Below are 25,549 nucleotides of genomic sequence, written 5' to 3' on the forward strand. Positions count from 1 at the left end.
GTTTTTCTTTGCATCCGTAGCAACAACAGTAATTCACCCTCGCTATTACACTATCAACAAACGGTGAAACACAACAAAAACTCTTGATATTATAAACTTCAAACGCTGCAGAAAGCACACACGCACAGCGGTCCCGAAAACAGGTGACAATCCTGGTTTAATGTTGACAACATGCGCAGAACGCAATGCTCACTCCAGAGATATTTACCCTATGGTGAGATTGCCTGATCGTTTTGATTTGATCGCTTGGCGAAGGGTGGTCAAGGCCTGCGAGTAACGCTGGGCATTCCACTGTTGTCCCTTTGACTACGCCATTTTTTGTCCCCTAAAAAGGCTCTGAGCGGCAAACGATTCACCTGGATGACGACGTCCAACTGTACGTGCGGAACTGGTTAACATCGCAGCCCCAGGAATTGTATGAGACAAGACATTCACCGTCTTGTGTCACAGTGTGACAAGTGTGTCAACAGCCGGGGTCAATACTTCTAACACACAGGTACTGGTTTCTGTAATTACGCCTCCGGCTCGTTTCTTTTTGAACGCCCCTTATATAAAGCGCAGCGTAACCTACGGAACATCTTTGTCCTAGATAGTTATCCATCTGTCTGTTATTAAAAAATAAATAGTGTTTATAGAAAAACTGAAATTGTCTACGTTTAATTGTGGTGTTATTTGAAAACTGTTGATTTGGAACATGGATCAGAGGGTTTTATAGTAAAAGTTTTTTAAACAAATATATATTTATCACATAGCGCTGGAAAATGCAATTTCCCAGAGAGCGGTAAAATTAAGGGAAAAAACTGCAAAACAAAAACGTATCAAACATCGCTTCATGTTACTTCTAAAATGCAAGTTGTTTATAAAATACACAATGGACTAACACTGAACGATGTGCGGTTCTAATTAGGCGGGAAGAAAGAGAGAGAGAGAGAGAGAGAGAGAGAGAGAGAAGAAAGAGAAGTCGTCGGCTCCCAGTTTCTCTCTCACACATTCATTTGTTTCTTTCCCTGCCAATGTTACCAATCCTACCGGTGATCCTACTATTTACTACGTCATTTATGTGCTGTACCAAAACTTCCGAACCGTAGTTTTGGTACAGCGCAACTCTGATAGCAAACCATGGCCGCAAACGTCGTCGTACGCCGCTAGATGGTGCTGTACACGAGAGTGCTAGGCAGCATACAAGGAGCATGGAATGGTATACGAACGACGAGCTTGGAGACGTACGCAATTATCGAGAACGCTTCCCAGACAGACATCATCCGCACCACAGTTTGTTTGCAAGTATGCATCGAATTTTGTGCTAGTACGTATCATTAAGAAACGGCTGGGCTATTAAGGGCAGGCCACGGTCGGCTCGTTCGGTCCTTAAACCCGAGCACCAGCATACGTGTCGTTGCCTCGGATGTATGAATGTCAGCGTGTTTTGAATGCCGAGTCCTTAAATGCCTTTTATCTCCAAAGGGTGCAGTTATTGCAGCCCGATGACCACCCTTCACGAACCCGTTTCGCACAGTGATTTCTGCAACAAAATGGCCGAGTTGTGAATTTCCCAGCTTAATGTGTTGTTCACTGTTGAGGCCACATTCATTAGGTATGACTTATTCAGTCACCACACTGAGCGTTTGTGGGCACTAGAAAACCCGCACGGCGTGCGGCGCTACGCGGCACGACGTCGCTTCGTAGTTACGTAGGCCTAATGTGTGGGCGGTCTGGTCGGCGACTGTTTAGTCGGGCCGTACTTTTCACCATCCTGCTCGACCGCCGCGTATTATCAGACCTTTCTGCAACAAGTTCTTCCTGGCTTGCTTGAAGATGGCCCAGTAAACGTGACGAGCAGCTTGTGTTCACAACGTGCTCAATTTAGATTGGCTCTATCTGCTGCAATCGAAGAACCTCCCTGTGTGTTGGAGCAGCATGTCCCGCACTCAGTGTGAGGCGTGCGTGGCGTCCGATGTTGCAGACGTCGAGTATCTGTTGTAACACTAGAGCTGTGTTCATGTTGTACACCTTGCGTACTCATCACGTCCAGTAAATATTTAAAATGAACCACTCTCTTGTTTCCTTTCCGATCTTCGGCCTCTGCTACCACTTAACCCTTACGTTTGCGGCCGTGGTTTGCTATGCAATTCTCAATCCTTATGCTGTCCCCACTTCCCCTAGAGGTCTGTCGCAACATTTCTGGGACACCGTGTATAATAGTAACCGGTAGATTATTACTAAATACTAACTGAAATAGATCGTTAGGGGTACGTTGACTCTCATAAGGTCTTCAAAATAGTAGGTAGTGCGAAAATGACTCAAAACCAGTTACCGGTACTGATCTCCTATAAAAGATACGTTTCCGTCGTTAGATTACTGAAACAGTCTACAAATGGTGAGGCACATTCCAAATAAACTCTTTGCAGTAAAGCGGGGCACTTTTCAGAGGGGCTGTGTCCCATATAGGCCTAAAGCTTTTGTTGACGCAATACCAGCTGTTGAAAATGTCTGCGTTATTTTCTTGGGGAATCTGGTTATCGCTAAGCTATAATGTAAAGTTATCAGCTTTACAGTGATTATAGATTTTATTTACGATATAATACTTAATTTTTATCTTTTACTTAAAACGTTGCTTGTGTTGTAAGGTCACAGTATGCAGTATCTGGCTACGCTATTCAGCAGCTAATCTAGGCCAAACACTTCATCTATTGAAAGCAGAATTTTTATTGAATACATAAATGTTTCTTGGATTTGATACTTGTCTGTTTCATAATCACAGATTTCTTCTAATTTCGAAATATTGAATAGTTTGTAGATGAGAAATTCTGATGTGTTGGACGTCTGCACACATATCTAATACATGTCAGACAACCTTGGCAGACCTTTCTTCACACTCACGCGCAAAACCGCAAGAGAACGGAGAAACCGCCATTGACGCAGATAAAAAAAAAAAATAGTGCTTTGTTCTGAGAATCTAAGGATTCCCCGTGCGCGATTGCATCAGTTGTAGGAGTACGTGGCTGCGGAATTCTGATACTTCCCAGCAAGGTTGCTACACAGCATTCCCAGTACTGCCTTCTTCCGAGTATTCAGCAGGTAGGGAACGCTACCTAGGCAAGCGAACACGAACAGGGGACTCCCTCCAGCACGTTTCCGTCCGGAGAACGCTTTGGTATAACTGTATTATGTAACGAGTGACGTTTCCGAGAATTTTATATAAGACGCAGATGCAACTTTGATCATTATTTCATTATTCATCAACCTGTTTGTGTGTTTCGCTTTGGGCGTGCCAGAAATTAATAAATTCATTCATTCTCAACTGATCCACTGAGTCATCTTGTGTACAGAGAGTAGGCCTACTACATGATATGGGGCAAGTCATTATAGCAGTTAAACATTTAAAAATACATAACATCCAATTAAATACACCTAGACTTTCACAATTGTAAGGTACTTATAGATTACAAGATACAGTATTATTATACTGACAAGTTGTTCGAAATTAAGGTCAACTAGGCCTAATTAAAATTAAAATTTGGGGATACATTTAAAATAAAATTAAATACAGATAAGCATTACATAGTACATATAAGTAGATAAATTTTTAACAGTTTGTTAGGCCTTGTTGAAATTTACATTTTGAAGACAAATTATAGTACAGAAACATAAGTGTGCAAATATATTACATAGAAAAATCACATTCAAAATATTCATGTGTTATAAAAAGAGTATTTTAATAATGTCAATTTGAGCCTTATTTTAAAATTTGCTGGATTGTTGATGTTTTTTATGTGTGGCGGTAAATGATTACAAGGTTTAATCCCCATGCATTTTACACTATCACTATATAATTTGGTGCAATAGGGAAACTGTGTTAGCAAGTATTTCCCTCTAGTTTTGTGCTGGTGGTAGTCCAGATTTTGCTTCAGCATGCCAATTTTAGCTTGATAAAACTTAGTATCTCCAATATGTACTGGCATGGAAGTGGAAGAATACCCGGTTTTGGGAATGGTTCTTTACACAAGTCTCTCTGCTTTTTAAATAACATTATCGTGACAGCTTTCTTTTGGAGCTTAAATATTTTATTGGACTCAGAACTGTGGCCCCCAGAACATGAGACATATGTTAGGATTGAGTGGAAAAGAGCACAGTACACTGACTTTAGGATTTTTATACTTGTCACTTCCCTGACTGACAGAAGCATAAAATATACTTTTCTTAGCTTGGTAGCTAAACGGTCAGTGTGCTTTTTCTAGCTTAGAGTGTCAGAGATAGATATTCCAAGGAATTTAGTTACATTTTCCAATTCAGTACTATTTCCACCTATTTTTATAGTTGGGATGGTGGGATTTGTGTTCTGGACTGTATGAAATGTTAGGCCTACAGTCTTTTTTTTGTATTAAGAAGTAACCCGTTAGCAGTAAGCCATGAATCCAGTAGAGCTTTACATTGGTTAACTGCAGCTTCAGTGTGATCATCCGAGTCAGATATCAGAATATTGGTATCGTCGGCAAAAAGGTAGGTATTGCAAGTCGGTAGGTGAAGAGGAAGATCATTAATGAACAGGAGAAATAGGATCAAGCCTAAAACTGATCCTTGAGGGGCACCATGTTTTACAGTTTGCATATCAGAACATGAAACTGTGGATTTTCCTGAAGGGGTGACCTCACATAACTGCACATTCTGTTTTTTGTCTAGTAGGTAGCTTGCAAACCAGTCGTAGGCAGTTCCCCGTATGCCATAGTTACATAGTTTTTGTAATAGTATTCTGTGGTTTACAGTGTTGAAGGCCTTTGTAACATCAAGGAACAACCCCAGTGCTGGCTGTTTCTTATCGATGAGAGTGAGAGTTGTATCTAGAAATTTATAAACAGCTTCAAAGCTTCAACTGTTGTCGTCCCCCCCCCCCCCCCCCTTGGAATCCATATTGATCTGGAGAAAGGATACTATACTTATTCAGAAATGATTTTAGTCTGTCAGTCACTAGATACTCAAATATTTTACTAAACACAGAACACAGAAAGGACTGCTGTTGGCTAATAATTATTGGGATCTTGTTTCGAGTCTTTTTTGCGTATTGGAATAATTTTTGCTGTGTTAAGTAATTTAGGGAATGTACCTTCCAAAATTGAAGAAATAATGATATGTGATAGATGCTTAAGAATTATACTTGAGCATTTGTGAACAAGGAAACAAGGGATTTCATCTTGTCCAGCAGAAGGAATCTTTTTTATTTTTTGGCTGATTGTATTTTTGATTTCTGCTTCTGAGGTTGGTGATAGGAACAGTGAAGCAGTTGGGTTGCTCATAAGAGGGGCCAGCATAGAGTTATTCTTTAAGTGACTAATAAGAGTTTCCACAGGATTTGTAAAGGAGTTAAATTCATGAGCCATTTCTTTTTTATTGGTAATCAATCTTCCATTTATTTCTAGGTTACTGCTATTTGTAATGTTTTTAGTCATACCTGTATTAGTGTTAAATACCTTTCACATACATTTACTTCTTTTAGTTGAATTTTTGAGACGTTTGTCATAATGAAGTTTTTTTAGCTGCCTTGGCAACATTTCTGAATATCTTTTTATAAGCAGTGACGTATTTTTTTAAACTGAACACTCCTGCCAAAGTTTACTTTGCTCAGGGAAAAAAGCTCCCTCTTTCTTTTGCTGGAAGTTATAATGCCTAAAGTGACCCACTTTCGGGAATAGATAGGAACAACTTTTTTAACTTAAAAGGAAAATGGCAATTGAAGTAATGGGAGAAAATGTTTAGGAAGGCTTCATACTTATCATCTTTGGTTTGTGATTGGAAGACTGTCTGCCAGTTTTCTTTACTCATGTGGGATAAAAAATTTAGAATATTGTTCTCTGAAAAGTTTCTGCTTTCTCTTACTACATTTTTGACTAAGACATCCCTATGCGGTAACTTTGCATTTATAATTATAGCATTGTGGTCTGAGAACTCTAGATGTACAGAGTTTGCAACACATTCTATGTTATTGGCTACTTGGTCAATACAGCTACTAATATGTGATGTAATTCTAGTTGCAGATTTTACTTTCAAATGAAGGCTGGAAGAAGTCATAAAATTTATGAAGGCTGTCTGGCTGCTGCCATCATTCAACAAGCCAGTATTAAAATTGCCACAGATTGAGATATTTGGAATGCTTCTCTTTGTTAGAGTTTCATGAAGGGATGTTAAGTTATACAAATTCTTTCAATCCATCTGTGGCATACAGCAAACCAGTGCTTAACAGCATTTCACAGTGAATGGGAACACATTATGCAGGTCTTGGTGTCACTCGCGTCCATCTAGCAAAGTTTTTACCGAGTTTAACAAAGGTGATGTTGGCCTTATATATTCGACGATGCCCTTTGGCTACACTGACTAAAGGATCCTTCTAAGAAATAACAAATTAAGATAACCTGAAGATGCCTAAATAAGGCGAAGCATGTAGTTGAAAAATAAAAAACTAAAATTGCAACCAAGACTGTTTTTAACCAATATGGATGTAAATTTTTAAAGAATGAACCTATGTTACCAGAGGGTGATCTGAAAACAGTTATTATGAGTAAATTGAGATCAGTAAGTTGAATCCCAGATAGTTCTATATCCTTTTCAACACTTTAAGAACAGCATATTTGGAGTGGATGGGCTTCAATGCTTTCCCTTGCAAATATGCAACTCCCTCCACCTTCGTAAATTTTCTTGAAAAATTGTCTATTAGTTTGAAGTGTAGGAGCACTATACTTTCAATTTCTTATGCTTCCATTAAGTGCTCAGTTATACATAGAATTTTTGCATCTGAAATTTCACTTACAGAGTTTACTAACAATTCTAAGTCACATACTTTACTTCCGTAAACTGTACACGGTACCTCAGATTAAACCAGGAGTAGCCACCTTTCAAAAATATCAACTGAGCAGATATACAGTTAAGCCAACTGTTTAAGAAGGACTTCATCAAAAATTTGTACATGATTGCAAGATACAGTAATACAGAAATCACAAGCTGCTATTTCACATTCTGTAATACGTCTGTAAATCTCTTACGCTACCTAGTGCAATTCACTGTTGATCCATAGAAAATTACAGCTGGTATCTTGAACTGCAGAAGGAGGTTATAAATATTGTGAATACAGTTAGCCAAAGAGAATTGAGTAGAGAAATTTTGAAGAACTTTTAATCATTACAATACTTTCCAAGATGAATACACAAACACAAAAAAAGACGCACCTCTAAGGAATTATCCAAATGGGACAGAAATCGAGAGATGTGACGTACATGTATAGGCAAGCAAATGATTACAATTCCAGAAAAATTCGTTGACGACCACTGTGTTGTAAGGGTGCCACAGATTTAACCAGAGTGGCCCTGCTATGAAGAGAAATAGCACACGACACCATCGCTCCTGGCTGTCAGGCTGCTAGGGGAGCAACAGTGAGGTTGGTATCTCACTGTCTTGTATATTTCCCAGCGACTCCTAAAAGGTGCAGTGTGAGCCAGTATGTTATAATTATTTAATTTCTGTCTGTACATTTTATTAGATCTTTCCTTATCTCTGAGTTCAGCGCCTCATTAGTGATAGGTGGAGTAGTGACAACAACATGTATTATGTTACTTATTCACATTTAGAAACAATTTTTAATACATTTCCCTTGTTTTCCTACATTGTTTTTTTAACATTATCATACATTTCATTTTATACAAATCCTCTGTTCGATCAAAACTGTAGAAACTGTCAAACAGGTTGAATATATATAGACTGGAAACTTTCTGGCAGCCAGATATCAATGTTCATTGTAAATAAAAAGCCTTTATTCTTAAGACTTGATAATGATTTTAATTTGTTGACAAATACAAGTACAACTGTGTAAATGTTAGGGCATCGGTAACTGTGTTGACACAAATCACAAACAGAATATTGCTGTGTAATGTTATTTAACCATTAATTTAATGCATTAGTTTTTGCCAGCTACATCACTCAGTTTATCACTAGTTTTTCTCATTTCAAATTCCAGTGTGTTCACTTTCATATTGGAATCTGTACAACAATAAGAATGAACATCATTAGATGTAGAAAATTAGATGACTATCCTTCTGCATAACAGCATCATGTAGTGACAGATTACACACAGCTGCATCTGAAACTTTCCTAACATCATCAATCAAACAACACAATATCGAAATACCTTGTTAAGTATCGATATGATGTGCATCTTTAGTAAATAATTAGTATACTAACATTGACACTACCAATATCACCATCAAGATGAATTTCTTAGAAAAATTATATAAAAAACAGAATTAATTTAAGAAATCTTATTACAGAGAGGCAGAATGTCTACCCAGTCCTTACCTTTAAGAGATAAAATTCAATCATTGCCACCTTTTGTTCTAGGAACCCTGGTTTCTGAGTGACTTATTGCTCTTTCCCAACCTTCCCCTCTGTTATCCTTGAGAAAGTAACTAACAGTACTGAAAGTTAGGAATATTTTTTTCACTGTTGTGTCTACAGGAGGCAAAATTGCAAGTGCTGATGACAGATGCAACAGAGCAAGTTGGAATCATCCACTTGTCCTCATACCACCCCTGATAAAATTACAATTTTATTCTTATGAATTACACATGTGTTACTATTCCAGAAATTACCTACTTTATTGTTCAAGGAGAGAATCTTAAACTCTTATTGTTCATAGCATAATTTTCAGGTGACTAATACTTATAGCATAACTGGTTAGCCTAGAAATAATTTTAATGAGTAAATACTCGTAATTTTAGAGCCAGTGTGCAGGCCACTACCAATCTGTGGGTATCAATCGTAATTCAACATTTCAATTCTTTTTTCATAATGGCCAGTACTTTAATTCTTCCTACCATGGCCTCAGAACTTCTTTAAACCATAGTTACCTCCTAGAAGTGGTTAATCATAGTTAGTGTTGATCCCAGACAAAGATTTCCCACAAAGCAGCCAATGAAATGAGTGAGGGATGTATCACGAGCTGGATGTGGAGGATGTGACTGTCATTTCGGAAGGGGGCAGGTGCTCCCTGCTTTTGACCCTGCAGTATGGGTTTCTCCTTCCCTCCCCTTTTTTACTAACTTTTGAACTCTGGTCCATAACTGATAAGCCTCTACGACCCCTCTGCTGACTAGTGGCTTGTGGCCTAGGGCACACCCATTGTACTCTGTATCACAGAATATACTTTGCTTTTACCTCTTAGACCCGCTGTTTTCTTATGAAAATATCCAGACACCCATACTCACTGACCCACCTACATCAATTTGGTGTCAGAGCAATAGAATTTCCCACCTTTTGGTCCACAAGTGAGTACGTATTCCCATGGCTAAATACTGGGATCTGAACATTACTGCTGGTAGAGAGTGAAGTAGGCTTGGTACTGTCCAGCCATGGCAGTTCTTCACCAGTCATCACTGTGGAGTGTCATGCTGGTTACCTAGCACATTTTGCTGCCATTGCCTAACAATAAGCACAGGGACCTAGTGCTGTGAGATGCCTGCAGCTAACAACCCTGAGCCAACCGAGTCCACATGCCACCACCAGCATCCTGTCCTCACTGAAGCGCAACTGTTTCACTGCCATGCTGCGTCACAGCTGGGAGTGAGTCTTGCCATCACAGTCCTGAGGGTTCTAGTTTCACTGCTGGGCTGGCTTTATCCTGCTGCCAGCATTCCAGCCCTGAGTGTTTTGATTTCTTTGTGACCACAATGTGTTGTGCCACCATTTCTACCTGTTGCATAAAATGTAAGTTTTGTCGTAGCAACCTGTTGCTGCCACCAGCTTGCCAATACAGGATGTTGAGAATACCATGGTAGCCAAAGAAGAGGACTGTTGTCCTTTCCAGGTGCTATGCTCCAGAGTGGTGCAGATTTTGTTTCGCTTTGTAACATTTTGTTTAGTTATAAGTCTGGTCTCCATTCTTGGTTGAAAAATGCCTACCAAGCATGGAGTAGAGACTTGTAGTGCTGATCCAGCCAAACTCGTGGAGGATTAGATAGTTTCACTTTCTTTTAAGAATTTTCAGCTGCGCAGCTGCAAGAACATTTGGAGGGAGTGTGAACATTGGCGTTGTTGTAACTTCTTTTACATTCTTTGTGGTTCTTTAGTGGATACAGGAGTGAGGAACAGATGTGGTGCATGGAGACAAAACCAGATATTAATTTATTCTGCATCTAATACCAAATAGTAAAAGTAATATACAACTTTGTTTTCTGTAGTTGCACCATCAGTTACCAACAGTAGATTTGAATGTTGAAATGTATACAGTTACAAAGGTTTACAATTGAGTCAGACTTCAGTACACTATTTATTCCATAGAGGATGAGATCTGACCACTATGAAAGTCTGTAAATGATCTGAACTGGGAAACACACAAAAATGCGCTCTGTGAATGTTTGAAATTAAAGTAGGCCTGCCTCTGATGCTACAGACAGGGGAGGCTTGCATATCATTGGCAATAGCATAAGCATTCATGGCAGTGCCTTCATTCCACGGTGGCGACTATAAGAAATGTGGCAGGGTGACAGGTAGCACGCGTATTTTAAAATGCAGCCAATCGGATGGCAGCCGATACCACAGGTGTCACCTCCGAAAGCAGATTAAGTGTTCAGACTATCCCTGACGAGGTTATGGGATGGGACACATGGGTGGCACTTCTCCCACACCACGGCATAGTGTGTTAAGTTTTCCAGCAGTCACTTTTCTTCTAGATCTTTTTTTTTTTTTTTTTTAAACATTGAAAGAATGTGACTACAATTTTGAAGAACATTGATCACATTTGTTTGTGGGCTGATGGATTACAGCTGAACATGGCATATTTGAATTTGTTGGGAGATCCTCGAACTTACATAGTACAGGTGGACATATTGAGAAATTCTTATAAGTTTGAGGTGCTGGCTAAGAGAGTAGCAGAGTGGTATTCAGATAAAATGAGCTGAGCTACTATGGGAAAAATTGTCCACTCTTTGACAAAGATCAGGGACAGATTTTGAAGCTTTTGCAGATTGTATCTGGATAATTTTGTGCTGTACTTATACCTTGGGATTGAACAAGATAAGGAATGATAATCCACAAGAGGAAGTAGAGGTACAAGCTGCTGATGTATTTATCAGAGAAATAAGTACACAAACTGGAGGAAAGTAAGGGGGCATTGACCTTGTCCTTGCAAGAGGCAGTTCGTCTTGCACAGCTAAGGAAGGAAACTGGACATTTTGCTTCACAGTTTCACATAATTACGATGCCTGCCACATGTTTACCTCTGAGACAACTTGTAGGTGATGTAAGCAGCTGGGTCCCACTTCTGACAGGTGTTGGGCTCCTTGCTGCCACCACTGTAGTGGGGCTGGCACTTAGGTGCTGATTGCTGTCAATCATGGGATAGGCCAGACTGAGGCCAGGGAAGATTTCAAAGTTTTAGACATAGTAGGAGGTCACGTCAGGAATATGACGGAGGGGTCAGAGTGGTCATCACTCCACACTCCCAGTGAGGTCAGTCTACCCTGACAGTTTCCACAGGTGGCCAAAGGTTTTGAGCATGATTATACATGATAATATTGAAGACATGCCGGTCAATATTTAGGATGATACAGACACTCAGTTGAGCTTGCTAGTTTTACCCTCTGGTAAGTAGATATTGATACCATCTTGTTGTCGCATCAGTTGTCTAGGAACAGAAATCATTAGTCCATTAGGTATACATCGTGTTGATACTGTGATTGGAGATGGACAGTATAGAGTTGAAATAGAGGCAATCAGGAAATAGGTTAGGACTTTTAAGTTATTCTGGAGAATGATTTTCTGCACCACTGTCAGGAAGTCATTAACTTAAGTTGCAAATATTCAGTTTGGTTCTTTAATTCATTGATTTGGTGGTAATAACACCACAGAGACAGGTAGAAACTGGGGAAAGAAGCCTATTCCCCAAGTTTCCATTCAACCACACATCTCAGTGTTAACAGTCAGTGCACCTGAAATCATATGTAACGGTATGGGAGGAGTTATTTGATGACAACTAAAATCCGAGAGCTTATCGAAACTGTATTTCTGGTTGAACTGCTTAGCCACAACGAATTTTTGGCTCATCTCTAGATTCGTGCCAATTGAGGTCCCTCAAAGCAAAGGTTGCTACCAATTCAAGAACTGTAAACAAGCACATCACCCCTAAGAAATCAGCTAAAAGAAAGATTGTTGTATTTGATAGAGACCTGCTGTATCCAGTGTTGGAGAAATTAGCATGGCTGTTTGGAAAAAGCCAGTACTTGTCAGCCACATCACAAAATCCCAACAGTGAATGTGAGACCAATAGCGCAAAAGCCCTATTGCATCCCTTATCATTCACGGCCAGTTGTGGAGAAAAGTATCCAGCAACAGTTAGATGTGGAATTATTCAACCTTCCTTCAGTCCTTGAGCATCTCCTATTGTAATCATACTGAAGAAGAACATTAATGATGAGAAGACTTATCATCTTTGTGTTGACGTGAGCAGTAAACATGATGACTACTCCTGATACATACAGGGTGTTTCAAAAATGACCGGTATATTTGAAACGGCAATAAAAACTAAACGAGCAGCGATAGAAATACACTGTTTGTTGCAATATGCTTGGGACAACAGTACGTTTTCAGGCAGACAAACTTTCGAAATTACAGTAGTTACAATTTTCAACAACAGATGGCGCTGCGGTCTGGGAAACTCTATAGTACGATATTTTCCACATATCCACCATGCGTAGCAATAATATGGCATAGTCTTTGAATGAAATTACCCGAAACCTTTGACAACGTGTCTGGCGGAATGGCTTCACATGCAGATGAGATGTACTGCTTCAGCTGTTCAATTGTTTCTGGATTCTGGCGGTACACCTGGTCTTTCAAGTGTCCCCACAGAAAGAAGTCACAGGGGTTCATGTCTGGCGAATAGGGAGGCCAATCCACGCCGCCTCCTGTATGTTTCGGATAGCCCAAAGCAATCACACGATCATCGAAATATTCATTCAGGAAATTAAAGACGTCGGCCGTGCGATGTGGCCGGGCACCATCTTGCATAAACCACGAGGTGTTCGCAGTGTCGTCTAAGGCAGTTTGTACCGCCACAAATTCACGAAGAATGTCCAGATAGCGTGATGCAGTAATCGTTTCGGATCTGAAAAATGGGCCAATGATTCCTTTGGAAGAAATGACGGCCCAGACCAGTACTTTTTGAGGATGCAGGGACGATGGGACTGCAACATGGGGCTTTTCGGTTCCCCATATGCGCCAGTTCTGTTTATTGACGAAGCCGTCCAGGTAAAAATAAGCTTCGTCAGTAAACCAAATGCTGCCCACATGCATATCGCCGTCATCAATCCTGTGCACTATATCGTTAGCGAATGTCTCTCGTGCAGCAATGGTAGCGGTGCTGAGGGGTTGCCGCGTTTGAATTTTGTATGGATAGAGGTGTAAACTCTGGCGCATGAGACGATACATGGACGTTGGCGTCATTTGGACCGCAGCTGCAACACGGCGAACGGAAACCCGAGGCCGCTGTTGGATCACCTGCTGCACTTGCTGCACGTTGCCCTCTGTGGTTGTCGTACGCGGTCGCCCTACCTTTCCAGCACGTTCATCCGTCACGTTCCCAGTCCGTTGAAATTTTTCAAACAGATCCTTTATTGTATTGCTTTTTGGTCCTTTGGTTACATTAAACCTCCGTTGAAAACTTCGTCTTGTTGCAACAACACTGTGTTCTAGGCGGTGGAATTCCAACACCAGAAAAATCCTCTGTTCTAAGGAATAAACCATGTTGTCTACAGCACACTTGCACGTTGTGAACAGCACACGCTTACAGCAGAAAGACGACGTACAGAATGGCGCACCCACAGACTGCGTTGTCTTCTATATCTTTCACATCACTTGCAGCGCCATCTGTTGTTGAAAATTGTAGCTACTGTAATTTCGAAAGTTTGTCCACCTGAAAATGTACTGTTGTCCCAAGCATATTGCATCAAACGGTGTATTTCTATCGCTGCTCGTTTAGTTTTTATTGCCGTTTCAAATATACCGGTCATTTTTGAAACACCCTGTATCTGCTGCCTTGCATAGATGAGACATTTGACTGATTAGAAAATTGCAAGTACTTTTCTGCTTTGGACATGTAATCAATTTATCATCAGATTCCCACCGAGCCTCAGAACATACCTGAAATGGAATGTGTTGTGCCTTTGGGATTATATAAGCTTATTAGAATGCCTTTTGGTTAGAGAAACACACCTGCTACTTCCAAGCAGCTCGCAGATCTATTATTGCAGGGATTGTAACAAACTGTGCGTTTGTATATCTTGTTGATATTATTGTCTTTTCACAGATGACAGAAGAATACAGTGAACAGATAAGAAGCGTGCTGTCGTGGTTATATCTGTCTGGACCTACATCTATACTCTGAATAACCAATGTGCAGTGCATGGCAGGTGGTATGTACTACCGTCCCAGTTATTAGGTTTTTTTCCTGAAGCATTCACATACTGAGTGTGTGAAGAATGATTGTTTAAATGCCTCCATGCGAGCTGTAATTAATCTGGTCCTGTCTTCACAATCCCCATGGGAGTAATACTTGGAGGGAGTAGTGGTGTGGGAGAGGTGATAGCATCTTCCTAGAGTCATCATTTAAAGCCAGTCTTGAAACTTTGTAAGTAGGCATACTCAGAATAGTTTATGTCTATATTCAAGAGTCTGCCACTTCAGTTTCTTCAGCATCTCTGTGACACTCTCCCAGAGATTAAACAAACCTGTGACCATTTGTGCAGTCCTTCTCTGTATATGTACAATATCCCCTGTTAGTCCAATTTAGTATGGGTCCTAACACTTGAGCAATATTCTAATACGAAGCTGGTCATGCCAGTGTTTTGTGTGTGGGCTCCATTATAGACTGATTGCATTTCCCTAGGATTTTACTAGTGATCCACAGTCTGTTAACTGTGTCTCCTACAGCTGAGGTACGTGATTGTTCCATTTTATATCCCTAAAAAATTGTTACATTCAGGTATTTGTAGGAGTTGACAGATTCCAACTGTAATTTTTTGGTACTGTAGGCGTAGGATGCTATGTTTCCTTAGTCCATGAAGTGCAAAATTTTACATTTGTGAACATTTAAATGAGCTGCTAATCTTTCATCACTTTGAAATCTTATCAAGATGTGACTGAAAATTTATGCAGCTTCTTTCAGAAAGTCCATCATTACAGATAACTGCATCATCTACTAAAAGTGTGATATTAGTATTAATATTGCCCATAATGTCATTAATATATACCAGAACAGCAAGGGTCCCAACACACCTCTCTAGGGCACAGCTTAAGTTACTTATACATCTTTTGATGGCTCTCCATCCAAGATAACTCGCTGCATCCTCCCTACCTTAATCCAGTCACAAATTTTGTTTGATACTCCATTCAGTCATGCTTTTGATAATAAGCATAGGTGTGGTACTGAGTCAATGCTTTTTGGAAGTCGAGAAATACTGCATCTACCTGATTGTCTTGGTCCAAACCTTTCAGTACGTCACGTGAGAAAAGGTCAACTTGGGTTTGACACCATCAATGTTTTTGGAGTCCATGCTGTTTGGCATGAAGGAGGTCATTTTGTTCAAGATATCTCATTAATAAATGCTTATATATTAATCTATTCCTCACTTATTACACCTGAGTGCATAATATGTTCTAAGCTTCTACAACAAATTGATGTCCAGTATATTAGATGACAGTTTTGTGGATTACTTCTACCACCCTTCTTTAAATGGGTGTGATTGTGCTTTCTTCCAACTACTGGGCATGGGTCTTTGTTCAAGAGAACTACAATAGCTTATAGTTTAAAGAGTGGCTAAGTGAGCCAGAAACTTGAGTATATAACCTAAGTTTTCAATTCAGTCCTGAATCTTTGTTTAGTTTTAACGATTTCAGTTGCTTCACTCATCCTTTCAGTGGTGACAAGGATTAAATTCGTGCAGTTCCCCACTTTTGTAATGGAACACCTGAAAACATAATATTCATGGTTTAGCTTTGCTACTGTCAATTTGGGTTCCTGTCTCATCCGCAAATGAGTGGGCACTAACTTTGGTTCCATTAACAGCCTTTAAATGCATCCCCCCCCCTCCCTTCCCCCCATGAACCATGGCATGGACCTTGCCTTTGGTGTGGAGGCTTGTGTGCCTCAGCAATACAGAGAGCTGTACCATAGGTGCAACCAGAACAGAGGGATATCTGTTGAGAGGCCAGACAAACGTGTGGTTCCTGAAGAGGGGCAGCAGCCTTTTCAGTAGTTGCAGGGGCAACTGTCTGGATGATAGACTGATCTAGCCTTGTAACACAAACCAAAATGGCCTTGCTGTGCTGGTACTGTGAACAGCTAAAAGCAAGGCGAAACTACAGCCGTAATTTTTTCCGAAGGCATGCAGCTTTACTGTATGGTTAGATGATGATGGCGTCTTCTTGGGTAAAATATTCCGGAGGTAAAATAGTCCCCCAGTCATATCTCAGGGCAGGGACTATGCAGGAGGACGTTATCAGGACAAAGAAAACTGATGTTCTACGGGTCTGAGTGTGGAATTTCAGATCCCTTAATCAGGCAGGTAGGTTAGAAAAATTTAAAAAGGGAAATGGATAGGTTGAAGTTAGATATAGTGGGAATTAGTGAAGTTCGGTGGCAGGAGTAACAAGATTTCTGGTCAGGTGAATACAAGGTTATAAATACAAAATCAAATAGGGGGAATGCAGGAGTAGGTTTAATAATGAATACAAAAATAGGAATGTGAGTAAGCTACTACAAACAGCATAGTGAGCACATCATTGTGGTCACGATAGATACAAAGTGAACGCCTACCACAGTAGTACAAGTTTATATGCCAACTAGCACCGCAGATGAAGAGATTGATGAAATGTATGATGAGATAAAAGAAATTATTCAGATAGTGAAGGGAGACGAAAATTTAATAGTCATGGGTGACTGCAATTCAATAGTAGCAAAAGGAAGAGAAGGAAACATAGTAGGTGAATATGGAATGGGGGTAAGAAATGAAAGAGGAAGCCGCCTGGTAGACTTTCACACAGAGATTAACTTAATCATAGCTAACACTTGGTTCAAGAATCATGAAAGAAGGTTGTATACGTACAAGAAACCTGGAGTTACTGAAAGGTATCAGATAGATCATATAATGGTATGAAAGACATTTAGGAACCATGTTTTAAATTGTAAGACATTTCCAGGGGCAGATGTGGACTCTGACCACAATCTATTGGTTTTGAACTGTAGAGTAGAATTGAAGAAACAGTAAAAAGGTGGGAATTTAAGGAGATGCGACCTGGATACACTGACTGAACCAGAGGTTGGACAGAGTTTCAGGGAGAGCATTAGGGAACGATTGACAAGAATGGGGGAAAGAAATACAGTAGAAGAAGAATGGGTAGCTTTGAGAGATGAAATAGTGAAGGCAGCAGAGGATCAAGTAGGTAAAAAGACGAGGGCTAATAGAAATCCTTGGGTAACAGAAGAAATATGAAAGGAGAAAACAAATATGCAGTAAATGAAGCAGGCAAAAAGGAATACAAATGTCTCAAAAATGAGATCAACAGAAAGTGCAAAATGGCTAAGCAGGGATGGCTAGAGGACAAATGTAAGGATGTAGAGGCTTATCTCACTAAGAGTAAGATAGATACTACCTACAGGAAAATTAAAGATACCTTTGGAGAAAAGAGAACCACTTGCATGAAGACCAAGAGCTCAGGCGGAAAAGCAGTTCAAAGCAAAGAAGGGAAAGCAGAAAGGTGGAAGGAGTATATAGAGGGTCTATACAAGGGCAATGTTCTTAAGGACAATATTATGGAAATGGAAGAGAATGTACATGAAGATGAAGTGGGAGATATGATACTGCATGAAGAGTTTGACAGAGCACTGTAAGACTTAATTCGAAACAAGGCCCCAGGAGTAGACAACATTCGATTAGAACTACTGATAGCCTTGGGAGAAAACTCTACCATCTGGTGAGCCAGATGTATGAGACAGGCGAAATACCCTCAGACTTAAAGAAGAATATAATAATTCCAATCCCAAAGCTAGCAGGTGTTGACAGATGTGAAAATTACTCAACTATCAGTTTAATAAGTCATGGCTCCAAAATACTAATGCGAATTCTTTACAAACGAATGGAAAAACTGGTAGAAACCGACCTTGGGGAAGATCAGTTTGCATTCCGTAGAAATATTGGAACACGTGAGGCAATACTGACGCTATGACTTATCTTAGTAGATAGATTAAGGAAAGGCAAACTTACATTTCTAGCATTTCTAGAAAGCTTTTGACAATATTGACTGGAATACTCTCAATCAAATTCTGAAGGTGGCAGGGGTAAAATACAGGGAGCGAAAGGCTATTTACAATTTTTGCAGAAACCAGATGGCACTTATACGAGTCGAGGGACATGAAAGGGAAGCAGTGGTTGGGAAGGGAGTGAGACAAGGCTGTAGCCTATCCAAGATGTTATTCAATCTGTATATTGAGCAAGCAGTACAGGAAACAAAAGAAAAATTTGGAGTAGGTATTAAAATCCATGGAGAAGAAATAAAAACTTTGAGGTTCACTGACAACATTTTAATTCTGGCAGAGACAGCAAAAGAGCCTGGAAGAACAGTTGAAAAGAATCGACAGTGTCTTCAAAGGAGAATATGAGATGAACATCAACAAAACCAAAACGAGGATAATGGAATGTAGTCCAATTAAATTGGATGATGCTGAGGGAATTAGATTAGGAAATGAGACACTTAAAGTAGTAAATGAGTTTTGCTATTTGGGGAGCAAAATAACTGATGATGGTCAAAGTAGAGATGATATAAAATGTAGATTGGCAATGGCAAGGAAAGCGTTTCTGAAGAAGAGAAATTTGTTAACATCAAGTATAGATTTAAGCATCAGGAAGTCGCTTCTGAAAGTATTTGTATGGAGTGTAGCGATATATGGGAGGAAAACATGGACGATAAATAGTTTAGACAAGAAGAGAACAGAAGCTTTGGAAATGTGGTGCTACAGAAGAATGCTGAAGATTAGGTGGGTAGATCATATAACTAATGAGGAAGTACTGAATAGAACTGGGGAGAAGAGAAATTTGTGGCGCAACTTGACTAGAAGAAGGCATCGGTTGGTAGGACATATTCTGAGCCATCAAGGGATCACCAATTTAGTATTGGAGGGCAGCGTGGAGAGTAAAACTCGTAGAGGGAGACCAAGAGATGAATACACTAAAGAGATTCAGAAAAATGTACATTGCAGTAGGTACTGGGAGATGAAGAAGATTGCACAGGATAGAGCAGCATGGAGAGCTGCATCGAACCAGTCTCTGGACTGAAGACAACAACAACAACACCACATGCATTCAGAGTTTCTTTCGGTTTTGTGAAAGATCATTGTGCTGCTGTAGACAATGAAGGCTTTACATACTGCACTGCTGACTGTGTTTAATTCAGCATATCTATCTATAGCCATATGGTTTGTTTTACACCTATTATGCAGTAGTCACTGTTTCTTTAAGTTTTATTTACAGTGACTGTATATGATGGAGGGTCCCTTCCCTATTATGAACTGGGTACACACCTATCCAGTGCATGGTCAACTATTATTTTAAATTTGAGCTATAGCACGTCTACACACTCCTGTGGAGTGCTAAAAGTTTCAAGTTCCTTATAGCAATATGACACTACCGCTTCTTCATCTAGTTTACTGAGCATATATATCTTTCCACTCATTTTAGATGCCCTTCGTACTATGAGCTGCATTGTTGCCACAACAGCATCATGGTCACTGACACCAGTTTCGGTCACCCTCGGAGAGATAGTCTGTTTGCTGCCACCAGATCTAACACATTTACATCATGAGTGGAGTCCCAAGTGATCTGTTCTAGATAGTTTTCACAGAAGGCAATTTTCCTAATTGACTGTTGGGTGATTGAAGTCACCACTGATGATTACAGTATGGTTGGGAAAATTAAGTACAAGTGAATTGAGGTTTTCTCTGAAGTTTTTGGTTACCTCAGGAGAAAACCTAATTTTAAAATTGGAGAACTGTTTGTTCTTTTGCAAGTCTCACATGCAATACATGGGCGATATTATAAGTGCTACTGGAGTGAAACCAGATACCTGTGTCACAGATGTGAGGGAAGTACTATCATTTCTCAGGCTTGCTAATAAATGTGGTATATTTATTCATGATTATGCTCCTGTCACAAAAGCATCAACAAAGTTATTGAAAACGGAGACTGGCCAAGGAATGTGAGATAGCAATAAAACAGATTAAGGATGTTCTGACAAAATCTACCTTGTTAATCTATCCATATTTTGATTGTGCTGTGGGTTGTGTCTTAAGCAGGAACAGGTTGGTGAGGAAAAAGCAAATTGATTATGCATCTCACCAGCTCAATAAAACAGAGAGTAATTACAGCACAACTGAGAATAAGTTGTTAGTCCTGGTATTTGGAGTGAAGTATTTTAAGTGATAAATGTATGGTAGATGTTTTGCAATAGATACCAATCATGGTGCCCTGAAGTGGCTTTTAAACTTAAAGGATCTAAGTAGTCAGCTTACATGAAGGGCTTTGAAACTGAGCAAATATGATGACAAGGTACAGTATGTTCTAAATTGAGCAAGGTGTGCCAGAACAATGATGTATTGAGCACAAAGGTTTGTGTGGCAAGCATATGAGATACTTATTGTTGGGTCGCAGGTAGCACAGGATCAGGACACAAAACTAGCAGGACTAGCACACCTGGAACAAAGGAGTGCTAGTCCTGCAAGTTTTACAGGGGAACTTCCGTGAAGTTTGGAGGATAAGAGTGGAGGTGCTGGTGGAAATAAAACTGTGACAATGAGTAGCTCAGCAGGTAGAGCATTTGTTTGAAAAAGGTGAAAGTACTGCATTTGAGTACTGGTTCAGCATGCCATTTTAATCTGCCAGGAAGTTTCATATCAGCACACACTCTGCTGAAGAGTGAAAATTCATTCCGGAAATATTTCAAGAATTTGTGCTTACACAAGCTAAGTTTAACACAGCAAAATTAACAGGAAAGTTAGTTCCTTGTCTTCTTAAATGAAAAATATGACGCTTTCTCAGCTATAGAATATAGCTGTTGTGTTCCTCAATTATTAGTATTATGCACAAAGCGCATCATACTGATCACAAAGTAACAGTTACCTGTGTGTTACAAGAGCATTGGTACTTGTCATTCAGCTATAAGAAATCTTTAGTTATTGAATTTACATAATGATAACATGTAGAAGGAGTGGTTGGCAAGCTATGCTTTTAATTTTCTCTTGACCTGTCACATATATATTTTTTTTTCTTTCAGAAATGACTATTTCATCAGTGAATCAGCTACTACTGACACACAGATACTTTTCCTCTGGTGATATCCTTCTGTCCACTGGAGACCCTACTGATGCTGACAAGGGAACACCCAGCAGGTTTATTAAAAGGATGTAAATGATATTGGACAACATATGCACAAGTCGGTTTTGTTTATTTTGTTTCCTGTAATAATTAAATGAAAATAAAATACACAAATATATATATAGTTATAATAGAAGGAAACATTCCACGAAGGAAAAATATACCTAAAAACAAAGATGATGTGACTTACCAAATGAAAGTGCTGGCAGGTCGACAGACACACAAACGAACACAAACATACACACAAAATTCAAGCTTTCGCAACAAACTGTTGCCTCATCAGGAAAGAGGGAAGGAGAGGGAAAGACGAAAGGATGTGGGTTTTAAGGGAGAGGGTAAGGAGTCATTCCAGTCCCGGGAGCGGAAAGACTTACCTTAAGGGGAAAAAAAGGATGGGTATATACTCGCACACACACACACATATCCATCCACACATATACAGACACAAGCAGACATATTTAAAGCAGATTTAAATATGTCTGCTTGTGTCTGTATATGTGTGGATGGATATGTGTGTGTGTGCGAGTGTATACCCGTCCTTTTTTTCCCCCTAAGGTAAGTCTTTCCGCTCCCGGGACTGGAATGACTCCTTACCCTCTCCCTTAAAACCCACATCCTTTCGTCTTTCCCTCTCCTTCCCTCTTTCCTGATGAGGCAACAGTTTGTTGCGAAAGCTTGAATTTTGTGTGTATGTTTGTGTTCGTTTGTGTGTCTGTCGACCTGCCAGCACTTTCATTTGGTAAGTCACATCATCTTTGTTTTTAGGTATACAAATATATATATATATTGATTAATATATTTTTATTCTGAAATAATTTGTTTTAATTTTCCTTTTCTAATTCTAAATGCTCCTTTTATGAACCAATAAAGTTCTCTCCCCCCCCCCCCCCCCCCCCCTCCTTGTGATTCTTGTCATCATGCAACTTTTGAAGCAGCACCATCTGCAACTCTGCTAAGTCTATCACAGTTGAGAATAGGTATTTTTATTCCGTAAACAAAATTGACAGTTTTCAGATGAGATGATTGTGCAATACAAGGAAGAACATAATGAAGGTGTTACATCTGTAGTTGCTACATAAAGCTGCTGGAGATTATTGTGCAAGCCAAAACTATGTATTCAGTGGGTACTGTTTCTCAAATATTTAGGTGGGGTGCAATGACAATAGCCTCCAGTTAGGATATATGCCACTGGTAAACTTTTACCACAGAAATATAAAATGGGTTATCATTGTTCATTGTAAATGTTGGCAACTCATTTTCCATATATTCTTCCAATATAATTATTAGTAGCCATTATGTTATAGAAATGGGATTTGTATATGCCCAAGAACTGCAAAAGTGGATGCATAAATAGTGTTCTGTAATTCAGCAAATGCACACACATCAAAAAACGTTTTGCATCACCTTGGTTCTACGAGTTCCGGAACCTGTACAGAAAACTGGAAGAGATCAACATAAACATCATTTCAGTCCTTTTTATTGCTCATGGAAACCTCACATTCCATGTTGTACCACCATACAGTGAGACCTTCAGAGGTGGTGGTCCAGATTGCTCTACACACTGGTACCTCTAATACCCAGTAGCACATCCTCTTGCATTGATGTATTCTGTATTGATCGTGGCATACTATCCACAAGTTCATCAAGGCACTGTTGATCCATATTGTCCCACCCTTCAACGGCAATTTGGTGTAGATCCCTCAGAGTGGTTGGTGGGTCACATCGACCATAAACAGCACTTTTCAGTATATCCCAGGCATGTTCGATAGGGTTCATGTCTGGAGAACATGTTGGCCACTCTAGTCAAGTGATGTCATTATCCTGAAGGAAGTCATTCACAAGATGTGCACGATGGCGGCATGAATTGTCATCCATGAAGATGAATGCCTTGCCAATACGCTGCTCATATGATTGCACTATCGGTCAGAGGATGTCATTCATGTATCATACAGCCGTTACGGCACCTTCTATGACCACCGGCGGTGTACATTGGCCCCACATAATGCCACCCCAAAACATCAGGGAACCTCCACCTTGTTGCACTTGCTGGACAGTGTGTCTAAGGTGTTCAGCCTGACCAGGTTGCCTCCAAACACGTCTCCGACAATTGTCTGGTTGAAGGCACTATGCGACACTCATAGGTGAAGAGAACATTACGCCAATCCTGAGCGGTCCATTTGGCATGTTGTTGGGCCCATCTGTACTGCGCTGCATGGTATCGCGGTTGCAAAGATGGACCTTGCCATGGACGTTGGGAGTGAAGTTGCACATCATGCAGTCTATTGTGCACAGTTTGAGTCGTAACAGGGTGTCCTGTGGCTGCATGAAAAGTGTTATTCAACATGTTGGTGTTGCTGTCAGTGTTCCTCTGAGCCATAATTCATAGGTAGTGGTCATCCAATGCAGTAGTAGCCATTGGGTGGCCTGAGTGAGGCATGTCATTGAGAGTTCCTGTCTCTCTCTGTATCTCCTCCAAGTCCGAACAACATCGCTTTGGTTCACTCTGAGACATCTGGACACTTCCCTTGTTGAGAGCCCTTCCTGGCACAAAGTAACAATGCAGACGTGATTGAACCACGGTATTGACCGTCTAGGCATGGTTGAACTACAAACAATACGAGCTGTGCACCTCCTTCCTGTTGGAATGACAGGAGCTGATCGGTTGTTGGACCCTCTCCATCTGATATATCTTTGGGCAGGTTTAGTGACGTCTCTGAACAGTCAAAGGGACTGTGTTTATGATACAGTATCCACAGTCAACGTCTGTCTTCAGTTCTGGGAACCGGGGTGATACAAAACTTTTTTTTATGTGTGTACTTTATGTAGAACATTCATTGCTGCAGTGATGAATTAATCTTTCTAAGACATAAATACAACAGTAAGCTGCCCAGTGGGTAACATGCACCAAAATTATTTGTCAAATTACTCTCCCTGATGTCTGCATTGTCACATATTGTTACAGACTCTGAAAAGACTATGAAAAAGATGCAATGAGGAACATACGTTAACAATTTCACAAAGCAGATCACATTTCAGAATTGCTACTGTATTAAATGTCTACTTACAGTTCATCATCTGCCGTATAGCTACATATGACAATATATTATCTTACATAGAAATGTTTCATCTGAATAGAACTAACTGTGGCATACCTCTGTTGAAATCTTGATCAAACTGTTTATTTTAGTATACATAACTTGGAACTTATGTTCGAAATATGAGCTACCACCAATCTGTAGGTTCTGCTGTCTTTTGTGGGCATAACATTTAGACGCTTTCTTTTCTTTAATGAATCATACTTCTGTTGTAGGTTCTATTTCAATATATGTGTAGTTGTTTGTGAATTGAAACTGCTGTATATTTTTTCTCACGCTTTATTCTGAAGTTTAGGAAAATCTCTTATGGTCAAAAAACAAATACCTGACCCTTTAACTAATTTTGAGGTAGATTGTTATGCTATACATACAGATATTTAACAAGGCCGTTAAATGTTTTGGACTAATCTTCTCATTGCAGGAGACTGCATCAGTTTTGCGTTTTCTACTACTCTTTTTAACTTCTTTACAGCATTGATCAGCCTCAAAGTATCCACATGTGAATAGTATGGCGATCTATAATGCTTATAGCTCCTGTTAAACACATTTTTTCTGGAGACAGTGACTAAATATGAGTGATGAGTATGAAAACACCCAGCATAGTCTACTATTGCTGCCAGCTTAAATGGATAGGAACACTGTTCCAAGAATAACTAACCAAGGAATAAAATGGCATCGTACAACACACACTCAAAGTTGTCCATGGTTAGTATATTCCTTGGTTAGTTGTTCCTCGATTTATCCAAAGACTGTACAACACTTAGAGTTTTTGGAACACTTTTCACAGACACAGTGGTGGAACAGATATTATTATCAATTACTGATGACTTATGTAGTCTTGGTGCTGATTGCTAATATGATGGCTGAGACAGCAATGAAACCATTTGTCACACATTTAGTTCCTACTTTTGGAAACACTGATGCAATTGTGATAGACAAATTTTATGGCTTCTTTATCTGTGCATGTTTGCAAACTTTTGATCATTAAGCAGTGCA

The 25,549-nt window shown here is 39.8% G+C and overlaps 1 long non-coding RNA gene across 1 annotated transcript in view; it reads left to right on the top strand.

Moving 5' to 3' along the window:
* Positions 1-21,580, top strand: part of LOC126100473 (uncharacterized) — a 41,006-nt gene extending 19,426 nt beyond the window's left edge. Inside the window, exon 2 of the long non-coding RNA XR_007522178.1 lies at positions 21,358-21,580. This is a non-coding gene — a long non-coding RNA (uncharacterized LOC126100473). The remainder of the gene's footprint in view (positions 1-21,357) is intronic.
* The last annotated feature ends 3,969 nt before the right edge of the window (positions 21,581-25,549 follow it).

Source organism: Schistocerca cancellata, chromosome 9 (assembly GCF_023864275.1).
Source record: "Schistocerca cancellata isolate TAMUIC-IGC-003103 chromosome 9, iqSchCanc2.1, whole genome shotgun sequence".
Classification (NCBI taxonomy): Eukaryota; Metazoa; Arthropoda; class Insecta; order Orthoptera; family Acrididae; genus Schistocerca; species Schistocerca cancellata.